Below are 17,113 nucleotides of genomic sequence, written 5' to 3' on the forward strand. Positions count from 1 at the left end.
CAAGCATGCCGCCCAAGGTGCCCCTCAACGAACTGCTCAAGCTCGACAAAGGTAGCTGCCGCAGCGCAATCAGTAATCAAATTGATTCATTTTGTTCATTTCCTTCCATTCAATCTGGGGAACAATCAATTGTTCTTTAATCTTAACTTGTTTTGTTTGATCTCAACTTCGAATCCATCAGCCAATTAATTGTTCTTTCCTCATACCTCTGCTCCCGACCCTCAATCCTATTGCATTATAGGAAGTGAGCGAGTTTGAGAGAGATTTGAGAGATGAATGTGTATGTGGGGTTGCTGCTACTATGTATTCTGGTTTGGCATTTACAGGAAGTGAGAAGAAATTCAGGAAGATGAATGTGCATGCTGCTGCACTACTGTGTTTGTTGTTTTTAGAAAGTTGATTGCTATCAAAATTTTGTTGCTTAAAATGATGCTATTTGCTGATCGATGCATATTTACATAAAAACTCTGAAAAAGTTTGGACAGAACCCCCTAGATCATTCGAACGCCAAACCCTGTTAAGTTCCCCTTGAAAAAAATCTTATCTTGTTCCTACTTTTTGCAGGTTGCAGCAAAAACAAGTTGCCAAAGTCAAAGTCCCTAAAAAGCCTATTCTTTGCATCTTCAGTACTCACTTAGGTGAGGTCTGAATTTCTTCTAAATCTGAAGTTCAAGTTCTTTGAAAATTTGGCAACAGTTCGATGAAAAGGTTTACCTCAGTACAAAAGTATGGGTACCCAACCAATTTCTGAACAATGTTTCTACTTTCTGCAGGTCCTTGTTGCGATGAGAGCAGTAGCGGAGCTACAGCCCCAAACCTGGGCGGGCCAGTACAAAGAAAGCCAACTATTTTTATCAGCTTGGTCTAATTTACCCATCAACCTCCATTAAACTTGCTACAACATGGGCAGGCCATAGCCTATTTCGCCAAGAGGTAGCTCCGCTAGTGGATGAGAGGGATGACTAGAATGCTCAAAGAAATATATTTACTTGACCCATAGGTGGTATAGTTTTATTGATCTCCTTTGTAATACTGTGTGGACTAGAAAATGGATTATTTTAATATCTTGCGATTTCCAGTCAAGTTTTTGTGCCCAAGCTGAGCTTATTTTGTCCCTGTACAGTAATAATTAGTGTGTTAATTGTGCATTGCAGAGTTTTGATAGAAATGGTACTTCATTTGGTTTGTGATATTTAAACTTACGCATCACCGTATGTCTATGTTGATGCTTGTAATTTATCTACTTTGTGTTCACGGGATTTCTTTTATAGGTCTCTATTACAGAGAGCCGAGAGGGATGATATTAAATGTCGAACTTATGTTTTCGTGTGTAGTTGGTAAGATGTATACTGCACATCAGTGTAGTGAGAGAAATAAAAAAATGCAGTTAATTATTTTAGATGTTAGATTGTCTAGTGATTTTGTTTCACACAAATTGCAAAAAAGGTCACACTTTCTTTCGTACTTAGTTCATGCAATCAGTTGTTATAAGTTCGAAGAAGTTTATAATACCTCCAAAGGACTATGAGATTTTTTTTTGCATCAAGTGACGCTACATCTGTTTTGATAGGATGTCCACAAGGATGATCTTCCATGACAACTAACTCATGTGAATTCCTCCACTAAACTACAATTTGGCCAGTTAATATTTCAGTAACATGCTCATTTCCGTTTGCTCATTTTAGTCCAGTACAATTTATTATTTTAGTTCAGTCCAAAGAACTTATTTTAACCGTGTAATATACATTGTTTGCAAAGATGACTATAGTTGTTATAGCAAAAATAGTACAAACTTTTTAAAAGTTTCCTTTTGAACTTCTCCCAATTAATATACATGAACTTGATTTTCTTTTTACATGTACTTACAGCAGCTCGTTGGATTTTGTGCGTCTGCTTGTAACACAATCAGTTCATATCTCGGGAGACCATAAGTTCAAGTTCACTAGTATTTACAAATGCTGGTAGCAGTGCTAGCATTTAAAAACTTGTGACCTAAGAATTAAGCTTGCATCTTGTTACTTCTATGGAGGCACTGACCTTTTCATTTTTTTAGACCAACCACTGACCCGAGAATTAGACATGGTGGTGATCGAGGGAGAACACTCGGCTACAGGTGTTCCCAAATTAGTTGTGCATGGACGGCCACATCAAGCAGTAGTAAAGTTCATCATATGTAGACTGGTTATGAACTAAACATGCAGCCTCCTCAATGTGCCTGATGATGCTTGACATACAAGTACATGCATTTGCCTGATATGCAAGTCTATGTTGTTGGTATGGTCGTCGCGGAGTATTGCAGCGGCACATAGTGGCTCTTCGAGCTGCAAGACTTGCATCCGTTAGCTGGCACCAAATTCTGCTACTGCTCCGACCACTCATGCCAAGAATAGAGAGCACAACTCGCAAAGGTGCAGAGCAATCTGTCATAGTTGATTCAGTGTCTAGGTCCAGTGGAATCCCAAAGGTGCGTGCAAATTTATGAAATTGCTATGTATGGGGTGAGTTTTGTTTGTTGTGAGTAATGGACTAATGGTTATCTGCTGCTCCTTTTTGTCAAGAATTTGTAACGAGTTTCAGTTCTGATTTCACTCGCTCACAGTACCATTGTTCTTCATAGCACACCACCTGTTTGTGCAAATACCTATGAGAGGATACCATACAGTGGAGATGAAAAGGTGTGTTCAAAATAATGTCAAACAACCTGCTCCTTTCAAACATTTTGGATAAGTGCAAAAATGAACGTTTGCAAGTTCAAAACAGCTAGTTCAATAAGGTATTCAGAGAGCTTTTTTCAAATAAAAGTTTTCCTGCAATTATCGCGTGTGATCATTTCTCCACTTAGAGCAATTTTCATGTGTGATCTATACTTTAGGTGCTAATATAAGGATTCGTGTCCTGAGGGAGTTCATGTATTACTACCATAGGAGTTCAAAAACTACACAATGAAAAAGTACGCCCCGCAGTACGTTTAAACAAAGATACTCTAGAAAGTTTATTGGAAAGAATACTTAACATGAGCGGCATGTTTGTTTTAGTGTGCCTAAAGAATGGCCCGAGGACACAAATGCAGCCTTTCTTTATTTTTTCTCTTGCTTATTAAGATCTAAATGGATAACTTATCTTGAACTGGATGTTGCTGCAGTTTGGGGATTTTATATTATATGGCATTTGGGGATTTTGCAGCAGTTTGCCAATAAAGGTTTACACCTCTTCAGATTATGAAAAGCTAGTAAGTTCAGACTCTGGAAGGAGATATCATCATTTGTTAAGGTCTGGTGTTTAGTTGGTGGTTATGTGGTACCCACACCGTCACTTTTCATCAAGACCTCAAGAAGAGATATCATCTCAAGGTGAAAAAAATACCTTTTACTGCTCTCTTTCATCTCTCACTCGTTCATCTTATTATATGCACACAAAATTCATGTCATCCTGAATTTGTTACACTGGTGCGGGAGCAAAAACAGATGCACAAGTTCATCTTCAGTGACACACTCGGTTCAAATTCTAATTTTTAGTTAGTACAATTCTTATTATTTTAGTTCAGCGCCGATTTCTGACTTCCTCGGCCACCACCACCACCTCGTGTAAGTTCGCTGCCAAGAACAAGCACGACCACCTACAGTCTCCGGTGGTCGCCTTGGCCGCCCTCGGCCACGAGCTCGTCCACCATGCTTACTCACAGCCGTCCAAGTGGAGCATGAACATCAGTCCATGTAGAATTGAAGCCACCATCTTCACCAAGCAGAATGGTTGTGCTAGTTCAATTTTTTCAGTCCATCTTCTATGTGCTATTCAGTACATCTAATGCCAAATCGTAAGTACAATTGCCTCATCTTCATATAACATTCAGGAATTCAATTTATAATATTGTTTACTGTCCTAATTTTTTGGTACCGGTAACCTTCCTATATACATATGCAGCATCAGTTCAGCCACTGTTATGGTAATAAGTAGTTTAGTAACTAGAAAAACAACAAAAAGTTGGTTCACTGTTTTTTCTCAGAAGCTTTTTCGGTTCACCTTGTATATGGTTTTTCAGTTGACCTTGTATATGCCTTTTTAGTTCATTGTATATGTTTCAAAAGGAGCTCCCTTAGTTCTAGTAGATGTGGAGATTGGTAAAATCTAAAGTTAAACTTTTCTGATGGGGCACTTCATAAAGCAAAGAAAAAAGAAAGCAGAGCAAAAGTGAAGAAAAAGAAAGGAAAACCAAAGTGGTTCTGAGAAGAAAATGCCTACTATCGAGTAATACATTCTCTCATTAGTTTATGGTTATTTGTTCATGAGAATGAAAAAAACAGTGGTACTATACAAATTACGTGAGCTGTTCATATAAAAAAAATGCCTCAGTTTGTGTAACATCAGTTCTAACTTTTATAGCTTGATAAATGATTAGAAGTCAATCTGAATTCATTTTGATCCATTCTCTTGTGATTTTAGGCTGAACTCCAATACTTGCATCCGCCACCCTAACGCCGGCGTGTTCCCTCAGTCCTCTCTCGACAAATCCAACAATACAGGTTCTTCGGTGCGCCAAGTATTGCCTGCGGAGATGCCTGCATCATGGCCCATTGAGGAGATCTTGTGTATTCCAAATAGAAGAAATATTGTCAGTTCATGAATAGAGAATTTCTGTACCAGACTTAATATTAGTTTGGTGCGTATTCTATCTCCAGTCCATGAAAAATCACAGAATAGTTGGTGTGTGTGTGCAGAAATATCGTCAGTGCAAGTTTCAAAATTCTATAACTTTAGATATATCACCTAAATAAGTAATGATTTGCAGCGAGTTTCTTCAAAATTCAGTAAAGTTTAGATATATCACCCTAATATCGTTAGTGCAAGTTTGAAAATTCTGTAAGTTTAGATATATCGTAAAGAAAAATCGATGAGTCACCATCTGCTTTATATTCATGTTCTCTGCAGCACAAGTAGCAAATGGGATTGACTGGGAGTGATCCCTGAACCATTTCATTAAAGTCCATGGTTTCCAACAATGCTAATGCTACTACTCCCTCCGTTCCGAATTACTTGTCTTGGATTTGTCTAGATGCGGAGGTATCTAGTACTAAAATGAGTCTAGATACATCCGTATCTAGACAAATCCAAGACAAGTAATTCGGAACGGAGGGAGTAGAAAGGAGCTGGAGGTCATGAAGCCTCTTGGCTTCTCCAATTAGCATGTTTGGCCAGTCCCGAAGCTCCTCCTCAAGCTCTTCGATGATGATTGGGCGCCCATCAAGGACGAGAGCTACCGCATCCTTGTTGACACCATACTGGATGGCCAAAGCAATGAACCAATACCTACCACTACCCGTCATGTAAAAAAATGCTACTTTCGTTTTTGTTAGCCTTCCTTAATTACCACTTGATGCTCACCTTTCCAATTGCAGTTTCCAAAAAAATTTAGAACTTCAGTCCAACTATGTTGCTTCTGCGATTATCCATATGTAGAAAATCACACTAAAGATTGTTTTGTTCTCTGAACCTAAACACATTTTTTCTTTGAGCTTAAATGCATTTATTCTCTGAACATAAACAGGATGGCTCTCTAAACTTAAGTGTGTGTGTTCTATGTGTATTCTGTGAGTGTTAGAGAACAATATGATGTATTTTGTTCTTGTAGAATAAAAATATGATGTATGGATTGCTTCTTGGCCCAGCTGAGAGAACCCTCATGTTAAAAAGTATAAAGCAATTTTGAAGCAATTCCTAGTGTCTTTCGAAGCATTCATGGTTAAAAAGCAACGACAACCTCCTCCGTTCAGAGTTGAGCATTGGTCATCGTCCAAGTTGAGGACTAGGTGCCGTCCAAGTTCAAAAAGGGTTGTATGCAAGTACAGAAGTTTGTTTTAGTGATAAAAATGTGGGGTTTTTACAATATTCTGTATGATTCATTTGTTCAACCTTAGAACTTGGTGATATTCAGTATATTTTTCTATGATGAAGACACACATGAAGTCATGTGCAAATGGTTATCCCCCTAGTGCTTTCAAGATTCGTATTTTGTTTCTTGAAATGTGTTGTGCGCCTGTTTGATGAGGTAAAGCAAAGTAAAAAGTGAAAATGTCATTAAAGACACTTGGAAGTACAAATGTAAAAAATAAATAAGTCCTGATTCTCGTCAGGTAGGAAGTTTGGAGAAGAAAACATAAGTTTTTAAAATAAGGGAATGGTAAAAATGTAAGTCCGTTCAACTACATAAACCATGAAGGTACGATGTGTGATGACACCGTCAGTAAGGATAAGGATGAGAAAGAAAACTAAAAACTAAAACTAAAAGAACATCGAGTGATTATTTTTTAAGAGGTACAAACTCTCTAGTACCATAAGTACCATAAATAAAAAATTAAAAATTACAACAATTCTAACTCAAGGGACATTTTGCAAAAAAAAAATTGTACCAGTAAAAGTTCAGAGGAAAAAAGCAACTTAATAAATAGAAAAATGACAAGTTCACAACTACAAAAGTTGTACGTTCAAACATGACGTCTCAGATAAGTTTGGGAAAAAACTCAAATAAAAGAAAAGCCCACGAAAATTCAAATGGTAAAAGTTCAAGTCACAAAACGCGAGAAGTCCAAAAACATCGTTGCAAAAAAAGAGTTCAAAAAATAAACACACAAAACATTTTCTTTTTGAAAAAAATATCATTCAATTCAAGATATAAACTATGCAACTCCGAGGACTATGATACCGTAAACCATTAAAAAGTTACGAGGAAAACCGTACCAAAAAAAGAGTAAAGTCTAGTCTGCGAAAACACGATAATTACAAACCCATACAGACATCAGTTCAAGTACTTTTTCTGGAACCATTCAAAATTACTCTGTGAAAAATACCTCCTGAGTTCACACATACACATAGATCAATACGAGTACTCTGTTTTTTCTGACGTGAAAACAATACGAAGCGTCTCACTGTATTTCAAATTATTCTTCACTAGTTGCGAATTTGAGAAAACATTCAACCTGACTAAGTTTCACATTTTCAATGGCTTTGCGTAGACATTGAACTGAAATCTTTGGCCTCTTTGAAAAGTTTCGCATTTGACAATTCTTTGTGAAATTTCGTGGATAAGTAAATAAGCAATCTGGCCCTTTCAAACAGTAAATGAATTTGGATTCATGGGCAACAATAATTGATGGATGCAAATAAGCAATCTAGCCCTTTCTCTCAAAAAATAGAGATCGGAAACTTGTTATATACACAATTAAGGAACAAACTGCCTCCTCTGTTTCTTCCCAAATCCCCTTGTTAGAGACCGAACCAAAATGGAGCCTCCTCGGCGCTTTGGATTTTCAGCCATCCGATCGAAAGTCCCTCACGATACCGACCGTCTGATCTCATGCCTGATCGCCGTGAGCCATCCGATTTTGACTCGATCGACCTGGGCCGTCGAATAAAATTCGAGTTGCAACAAAATGTAAATACGATGCCCCCATCAGGGCATTTTGGTCATTTCTCTTAGGAGGGGTATAAAGGGGGCCGCTGCCAAGGGAGACCTAGCCGCCTCCTCCTCCCCCACTCTCCTCTCTTACCTGATCCCCTCCCAACCCTAGCAGCCGCCGCCGCGCTCTCGTCCTCCTCCCCTCCTCCCCTACGCCGCGTCCTCCTGCCCTCCTCCGCTACGCTCTGCAGTAGTGCGGGCCGCCGCCTCACAGTACGAGGTGGGGCTACAACCACAACCCCAGCGCCTCTTCTGCACAGCCGTGCGACTCGAGACGGCAAGATCCAGCCGTGACGGCCGAGATTCATCTCGCTGGCACGCTCCTCTGCCCTTCCCGATCCTGACCACAATGGTAATGCGCGCGCGGCCATCCCTCCCAGCGTGGTGGTGGACGAAGGAGGTGCACATCTCCGGCAAGGTCATCGTTCCTCCCTCCGGATCCGTTCTGGCGCAAGGTGGCCACTAGGGTGCAGCACTCTCCGTCCTAAGGCGCCAACTGCCACCACCATGCTCCCCTGAAGGTAAAAAAATCAATTATTTTTGCATCGGCGACGAGCTTCTCTGTGACGGATGCGTGGATGTGTAGCGGCGCCAGAGTTGGATATGGGCTACGCGGGCGTGGATGTGGAGCGGCGCCAAAACTGGTCTAGAGCGGCGCCGGAGCGACGGATCTGACGAGTCGGAGCAGCAGAGCGGCGCCGGAGCCTCCACATCGTCGTTGTCCTCACGCATCCACGCATGGTACGGCCTCTCTCTTCTCCACGCTGAATACTTGCAATAGTACGGCCTCTCTTCTCCATGCATGGTATTTGTAGTAGTTCTTGATCCAGTAGTACTTGAAGTAGTCGGATTCAGTTGTTCTTGATCCAGTAGTACTTGAAGTGGTCGGATTCAGTACTTGCAGTAGTTCTTGGTCCAGTAGAGTTTGGAGTTACTGAATCCTTAATGGACACTGACATTCTCCGTCTCTGCTCAGTCTCGCTCCTGAATCCTTAATGCACACCAAACAGCAGAACTGCAGATTGCAGTTCCTGCCAGGTCACTCTTGTGCTAAAGATAGCTCCCATGTAAAGAAAGGATATGAGTATTTCCTATGCTTTCGTGTAGAGAATAGTTCTGGATCCAAGTCACTTTTGTTACTTTCTTAGTGAACTGAACGACCAAACTGAGTACTTTATGTAGAGAATAGTTCTTGGTCACTCCTTGTGCTAAACTGAGTAAACTGAACCAGAAGATACTTTCCAGGTCACTATTGCAGTAGTTCTTGATCCAAGTAAATAAAGGAGTAAAAAATGTGAAGAAAGAACGTGTGAAAGAAATTGTTTGTTATGTTTTCCTGTACTGCATGTAGTTCTTGCAGTAGTTTGTAGAGTTCTTGCAGTAAAGAAAATTGTACTCTGGGGTAGTTCTTGATCCAATGCCTCCAATACAGCAGTTCTCCATTGTGTTGAGTAAGCAAGGACACCTCCAGTAGCTAACAGATCAGTTACAAGCAATTGTTGTAGAACAAAATTAACCAATCAGTTGAAACACAAAGCTGATGTGGGGTCATTTACATGCAGGTGTAGGACTTGCTGTAGTTTTCTTCCAATCAGGAGTAGCAAGTGCAAACTAAATGAATCATTTGTGCTCTTGTTCAGCAAAATCTTTTAAGTAAAATCTTTTGCATTAGTGTAAACTTGCAATAAATTTAGTGCTCTTGTTCAGCAAAATCTTTTGTTAAAACTAAATGAATCTTTTGCATTAACTAGATGGAGTACTCCCTCTGTACTGGAGTAGCAAATGTAGCAGTATTATTGGAGTAAATTTTTTCAGTCAAGTTGTGCAGTAGTGTACTCCTGCTTGCTCTTCTTTGAATCATTTTAGTTAACTGAAACTTTTTATTCATTCAAACTAAATGAATCTTTTCAGTTAAGTGAATCCTTTTATTCAATTCAAACTATTCTCTCAAACTGGTAATATTGATCTATTTTCTTGAATGATGTAAAGTTAACGAATAGCCATGCCGGCATCAGCTTGGCTTATAGTAGGTTAAAATGCATGTACATATCTATGTATTTCCTTTTTTTCAAATTTTTAGTGATGCTAACTAAATATTACTTTCTGATTTGATTTATTCAGGGTGAATGCTTCTTTTGTCCTGTTCACTCGGTCATCGGACAAACCCTAGCCTGCTTCGACTGATTTCCTTCTATGCTCGGTGAGCCCTTCTCTTCCACGCTTTCCCCTGCTCTCTTTTCTTTCGTATCTGTAGGATTAGAACAAATGATGGGAAGGAGATACGGTACAATGATAGAACCTGTAGATCCAGTTTACTGTCCATTCATCCATGGTGGTACTCCACCCTACCCCCCTCCCTGTCTCTCTTTCTCTGTCTTCCAGTCTCTGATATTCATCATATTGCAGATTCGGTTATATGTGCCTGTGTTGTTTTCCTGCGTTTTCCTGCTAATTGTTGTGCACATGGTTATGGTTGTTGTGCTAATCAGTAATCAAAATATATTATGAAACTTGCTGTAAGTACAATTTGTCTCACCGTGACATGCTCTTCATCGAGTCCTTATTCCATTATGGACACACCAATCTCAACATGAAAAACTGTAAATAATTTATACACATTACCGTTAATCTCAACATGGTTATGGTCATCCACGGTAAGGACTCGATGGTAGTATCTGCAGTAGTTCAGACTGTTTTTGTTCTGTATAGTGCCACCTGAGTCTAAATTATTATGCATTTGCTCACAAGAAAAGCAGTCAGGACTAGAAAGCTGCATTGTTATTCCTTTTCCCTGGTTCAGACTGTAGTGTCAGGTTCAGAGATGGTTGCAACAAGGTCAAGTTCCTTTTGTACTGCACATGGATGTTTTGAATATGTTCTACCAAAACATTTTCTAACTAACATATTGATTTCATATTGTTGTTTCTGTGACCTTTGATAGAAGGATCTGTTCATGTATTTTTCCTGTATATATCTATGTGCTAAAAAATGCATTTCTATTAAATAATAATTCCTAGCTAATTGTTTCTGATAAACAACGATGCTTTCCTTGCACAGGTTGTTTGATGGGTTCGTGCTCGTCGGCGGGATGGTGCAAGGCGCAACTCCGACGCGGTTCCTCGCCGTTGGACGGTGTTCAGGCGCAACCCCGGCGCGCACTGAGTACTGCCTCGGCTACAGCCTCCCTCGGTGAGGTCCATCTTCCTCCCGCCCCTCTGCTTCGGCTACTGTATGGGACATGGCCATGGCTATATTGATGTGGTGCTCGTCTGGTTGATGCTCTATGCCCTACTCATGCATTGGTTCCTATTTGAGCTCTGTTGTTGTGGATCCATGCCATTTTAGGGTTTGCAGGCTGTTGTTCATGTTTAGTTGCTATCATAGGAGCTAATGTGATGCTCTGGTTTACATGTGGATGCCCTGGTCCTATAGCTATGCTCCTGGATTTGCTAGATTGATCAGTGGCATTCGTGCTAGGGCGATGATGATTCATCATGGCTGAAATAAGTGTGCCTTTGAGCAATCGTGGCACCTGTGCGTATCAGGTTGGATCCTCCCTCTTGTCTCTAGAATCCTTTTTGATCATGTGATACTTGTTGTCCTTGGATGGTCAATCTTGTTGAGTGATAACCAGGGCAGCTCCACTGTATGAACAGATTGATCTGGTGATAAGAGATGACGGGGGTATGTTATATGATCGAGGAAAGGTGAATCTGAGCCCGCTATGCAATGAACCCTGAATCGAGAATCCCATTGTTAGAGTCTGAACCGAAATGGAGCTTCCTCAGCTGTTTGGATTTTTAGACGTCCGATTGAAAGTCCGTCGTGATACCGACCGTTCGGTCTCGAGCCCGATCGCTGTGGGCCATCCGATTTTGACCTCGATCGACCTGGGCCGTCGGATAAAATTCCAGTTGCAACAAAATGTAAATACCGTGCCCCCACCAGGGCATCTGGGTCATTTCGCTTAGGGGGGGTATAAAATGACCGTGACTTTCTGCGATGAAAACCTAGCCGCCGCGTCCTCTCTCACTCGCTCCTGCAGCTGCCTCCCTCCCTCCCACGCAGGTGGCTCCCATGGCGATGGCGGCAGCGGCCACGCAAGAGGGCGGCATATCAGCGGCGCCGGCGATGGTGTCCATGGCGGCTATGCAATGAATCTTGAACCATTTTTATTTGTATTTAAATGTGTTGCTTATTTATGCTCAAGTGGTGTTCGTGCTAGGGCGATGATGATTACCTTGGCTGGAATTAGTGTGCCTTTGAGCAATCGAGGCACCAGTGGGCATTAAGTTGGATCCTCCCTCTTGTCTCTAGAATCCTTTTTGATCCTATGATACTTGTTGTCCTTGGATGGTCATTCTTGTTGAGTGATAACCAGGGCAGCTCTATTGTATAAACAGATCGATCTGGTGATAAGAGATGGGGGTAGGCTATATGATCGAGGAAAGGCAAATCCAAGCCCACTATGCAATAAAACTGCAGCTACCTCCCCTCATGTGTGTAATATTGAAGGCAAAAAAGAACTTTTCATGTCTTGTTACTTTAAAATTCCAAAAGTTTTGTTCTTCCTTTGCTGGTTACTTAACCATGTTTTTTGTTTTGCTTTGGTTCTGGTTGAGATACTAAAGGTTGTTTATATATGAAAAGAACAGACACTTATAGTTTTGTATGCCTCAACTGTAGCTTAGGATCCAGTGTTGCAGTGCTTTGCCTATTTAAAAAACACTTTAATCAATAATAGTGGTTCTTTCCTTCTGATTTGAACTGAGAGAGGGCCATTGATTCTTGATCTTAAGGTGACCCCATTTTTCTATGCCTAATGCTCATGCTGCTCTATGTACCCCTTTTAAAATTCTTGCTTGCATTTTGGGTTGGTTTTCTGCTCTATGTTCCCTTTTAGTGTTTCTTTCTGTTGTTGCTGCACTCCATTTTTTGTATACTACATGATCTTTTTGTATCTTATTCTGCATGTGACATGACTAGATAATAGATCTTCGATCAGTATTCACATTGAGACGAAAGGTTATATCTGATATCATCTAGCTCAAGTAGGAACTTTCTGCTCCAATATTTGCTATGCAATACTTGCCTTTCCATGTTTTTTTGACTATTGTGCCCGAAAAATTTATGAATGAAATGATTACCTCTTCCTGTTTGTATGAGGTGGCAAGTCATTTTGTTGCCTACTCTATAACATAAATTCCTTGGGACATGCTGATAGGGAGAAAATTGTGTCATTTCTGATTTTTTTTCCCCACTTGATCTCTGCAAAGTAGAGATATGGAGCTTGGAAGCATTATATTGGATTTTGATCTCACTGATAATGCACCAGATATGCAGTTGTTTTATTGTGAAGTGAGGTTTGTGATGTCTTTGATGCCATTTTTGTTTACCTCAATCTTGCCAATTGTGCTTGAATAGAGTCAAGGTTGAGTTCCAAACATAATGATGCATTGTAGAAAATGATATATAAATTTAGATCTGAATAGATTGCTGAGGCATTCTCAGTATCTATCTGATGGTACAGATTCCAGAGTCATCATTATAAACAACAAGGGTTATGCCTTTCCAAATTAATTATGTAAGTTATCTTTGAGGCTTCTCCTGCTCACAAAATTTAAATAGTCTTGCCGGTATGTAGGGTTATAATATATGTTCACACTTTTTATTCATTTTTAGTGCATTAAGTTTGTGATCTCCTTTCTTACTATCATATTGTTTGCTTAAAACAAATATTGACAAACCTGCTCCCACTGTATCCACTACCGTGTCGTTTATTCTTCATTGGAAATCTATGGGCAAGTGTAGAAAAAGGAGAATCTGGTTCTTAAACTAAAATTTGGATAAACATGGAAAGTGGAAGTTTTATTGTTAATTTTTCATATAGTTTCAGCCACGACAAAGTGTGGGGGTCCTGACATTTTCCTTCCATTTAATTTGGCTTATAAAGATCTCCAATGGACAATGATGATAGTTGTTTAATTTTAATGCTTGCCCTGATTATGATTGCTGCATTGCATATGGTTGTTTTTGTATTACTGTAATGATACCCATGAGAAAGTTCATATGATGCTCCTTATGATCATTTTCAGAATTTGGAGATTTTATTCAGTTACAAACAATCATGTCATCTAATATTCACCATAATGAGAAGGCTGTAGGCACACGCGTGTCTGCCGCAAATGAAGAACAGTTAGTGACCTTCTCATTATGGCCATTGCCGAGAAAGAGGTAGGCCGCTATTTACCATAAAGTTGATCTATATATTGGTGCATGCTTGCTTGGTCGTCTTGGCTGCTGCTGAATAGATTTTTGTAAATTTTAACACTTGTTTTGAGGGTCCTATGCTTCTTTTGCTGAAGTAAAGAGACACCAACTTATATTAGTTCTTGAGATTTTTCATAGGACCGTGGATTAATAATCTGCAATAATGCCCATGCTTCTCACATTTATTTGCAAGAGTGCTCCTGGTTTTTTTGTGTCGATAAAGAAAGCACGACATATGCGCCTTTTTGGATAATCAATGATGTTTTATGAAGGCCATCTTAGTCCAAATGTTAATGCATTCATTTTAAATGCTACAAATGTTCTCAAACTGGATCATATATGTTTTATGAAGGCCATCTTAGTCCAAATGTTAACTCACGAATTGCCTATCAGGAGTTCAAGCTATGCTGAATTGAAATGAAATTTCCAGTGTATGTTAAATGGAGAGCATGGCATTTTCTATCCAGCATTTAATCTTTTCCCCAAAATTAAATGCTAATATTTGTGTGCTTGGCAACATGAATAGAGGCCACTCATACCAAGTGCTCCTCAGATCTATTTAATGAACAATCCGAGTTTGAGGAGGTGCAATCCATTGATGACCCAAACTTTGAACTCTCTATTTGCAACATTAAAACTTACCTCTAGGCCACAACCCACAAGTATAAAATCTTGAGAGTGCCTAATGTTACATCAGCTTTTATTATGTTCCAGATACACTATTGTGCCTGCTTAATGATCAGTGTTAATGCTCTACGGTTTCTTATGCTTTTTCTTGCATATGCTCAGGGGAAGACTGTCGAAGTTGGTAGGGTCCACTTTGCGACTGAAAATACAAGATTCACTATCTTTGATGCACCGGTTCTTTTCTTTCACATTTTACGTCGATGCTCCTATGTCTTGGTTTATTTTTCTTGCATGCCACTGTTATGCTTCTCTGGATTATCTATGATTTTGTGACCACACCAGCATTCTGAGGGCCAGCCTATGGTTTGAACTGTACAAGATTGTAGTCTTTTTTTCTTGCCAAATCTATTCTGGTAATGGTCAATCTATATTATTCGACCATGCATCATATGAGGGTTCAAATATATAGATTTTTGTTGTTACCTTATATTTTTATCAGAATAAGGATGAACCTTGAATTATGTACCTTCCAAGCCCATGTTTTTGATCTTTACGCAGTTTGTTGTGTAATTCTAATGGGCACCTATGTAGATTTTTGTATCCTTATCATAGGAAAATTTGCTTTGTATTATTATGGGATGTGTTATCTCTTATCTCAATGGCCACTCTCTTATTTGATGTGCCCACATGCTTTTTTGATGGATGCGACCTGTTATGTGGATTGGACTTAGGCAGTGTGCGGCAAGCTGCACTACTTACCTGTTAATGTACTTCTTAACATTAGGGCATCGTATGTTGAAAAGGGAAAATGACAGTGCTCTTAAAATATGCCTATGCTAATATGGACATACGAGTCACATGTGCACCTGCTCAATGAAGCCTTTAAAAGCCTTATCATTTTTTCTTTATGTAGATGACCTGAAGGCATGTGTTATGTCGGATGGCAGCTGTTCCTATGCTGAAGTTATTTTTTCTCTTCCCTTTCTTCCATTATTTTCATGTGTTTCAATTAGAAGAATTATATTTTATTGTTATGCCTACTGATTAACTAGAACAAGTTGAGCCAATATTTAGACGTAGGAGTCAGCATTAATAGTTTATGAGTAATGCTTATAGTTTACTGTCAACTACTTTTTACTTATGAGCATATATAGATTGTGACCATAATTGTGGGCATTATGGGAGGCAACTCACTGGATAAATATAATGGACTCTGGGTGGTGAATTTGGTAGCTTTCGAAATGGGCCTTACTCTCTGGTTTTTCCTTCCACGACAACAAGGTGTAGGAGTCGGCACGACGCTGTGTAAGGTACTGATGATCTCTGACATGAGATACTTATGTGATTCTAACGTCGATGTCTCCCTTCGCAAGCATAACAATGTGCGCCGGTCGACTGGAAGTCAAGGTTCTGGCCGATTGATTTATGTCTTGAATTTCCTTATATTTTCCTTTGTGCTCATCAATCCCGTGAGTTATTGTACATGCACCCCCATTCTTATGCTGAAGAATAAAAAAAATGTGAATGATTTTGTAAGAGTTCGGAGTACTATGGGCTTTTCTAAAGATTCACACCACATCGACTTCTGGAGCAGGCATTCACCTTAATGCAGGGGACGTATGGTTGGTAACAATCTTCTCATGTTTAATTAGCCTTTGCCCATTTAAAATCCACCAGTACTTCATGGCCTGGTTGTGTTTGACCCCTTCTTCTTGCTGAGTACTTCATGGCCTGGTTATGTTTTACCCCTTCGTGGTGCTGACTGGTGTGATGTCCCAGTTAGAGCCTGGTTGTGTTTGACCCCTTCGTGGTGCTGACTGGTGTGATGTCCCAGTTAGAGCTTGGTTGTGTTTGACCCCTTTGTGGTGCTGACTGGTGTGCCGTCCCGGTCAGAGCCAACATGAGGAAGGAGGTGGGGAGGACTTGTGTAGATGATTAGGGGTCATGGATTTGTGTAGCTAGCTACCATGGCTAATCTTGTGTCTACTGCAAATGTATTAATGCTGACTTTTACAAAGTCTGTGATCTGATTATGTTTTTGCCATGTTCACATGCTTGCAAATGTATTTTCTGATCCTTTTGGCAAGATCACTGAGAGACTTTTGTTAATCTCTTTGAGTTGCTCCCATGTTCAGGCCCTGTAGATAGATACATTAAGATAAACAAGATAATATGGTGATATCCCAACAATAAACAATGTTCTAACAAGCAACGATCTCCAATCTTCACCTGCAACTAGTAACGCTATAAGAGAGGCTGAGCAAAGTATATGGTGATATCCCAACAATAAACAATGTTCTAACAAGCAATGATCTCCAATCTTCACCTGCAACTAGCAATGCTATAAGAGGGGCTGAGCAAAGAGATTAACAAAAGTCCCTTAGTGATCTTGAGCTAAAAGGGATCAGAAAATATCACACTTAGTAAGAGTCAGCATTAATACATTTGCAGCAGACACGAGATTAGCCATGGTAGCTAGCTACACAAATCCATGACCCCTAATCATCTACACAAGTCCGGCTAGTCGCTTGTTGCAGCTCCACATCATACCTTTACCTTACCCATGAGCATTAATACATTTTTTATTGTTGAGACCTTCTCCATATATGCTAGTCGTTTGTTGCAGCTCCACATCATACCTTTACCTTACCCATGAGCTTAAATAGTCTTGATCGTGAGGGTGCAAGATTGCCGAGTCCCCGTGACTCACAGATACTTCCAAAACTAGTTTGCAGGTGCCGAGGTTACCGTGCAGATGATGCAACC

At 39.9% G+C, this 17,113-nt stretch overlaps 1 long non-coding RNA gene across 3 annotated transcripts; it reads left to right on the forward strand.

The window, feature by feature from the left end:
* Window positions 1–7,512: 7,512 nt before the first annotated feature.
* Window positions 7,513–16,473, forward strand: LOC125537224 (uncharacterized). Of its 3 annotated transcripts, XR_007295700.2 has the most exons (6): window positions 7,513–7,971; window positions 8,037–8,191; window positions 9,572–9,650; window positions 10,508–10,639; window positions 13,546–13,684; window positions 14,510–16,473. It is a non-coding gene; the product is annotated as an uncharacterized LOC125537224 (long non-coding RNA). The 3 variants fall into 3 exon arrangements; XR_007295699.2 differs by having other exon boundaries at window positions 10,508–13,684; XR_007295701.2 differs by having other exon boundaries at window positions 8,046–8,191; window positions 10,508–13,684.
* Window positions 16,474–17,113: the final 640 nt, after the last annotated feature.

This window comes from Triticum urartu, chromosome 2A (assembly GCF_056163025.1).
Source record: "Triticum urartu cultivar PI428250 chromosome 2A, HENAU_Tu73, whole genome shotgun sequence".
Taxonomy (NCBI): Eukaryota; Viridiplantae; Streptophyta; class Magnoliopsida; order Poales; family Poaceae; genus Triticum; species Triticum urartu.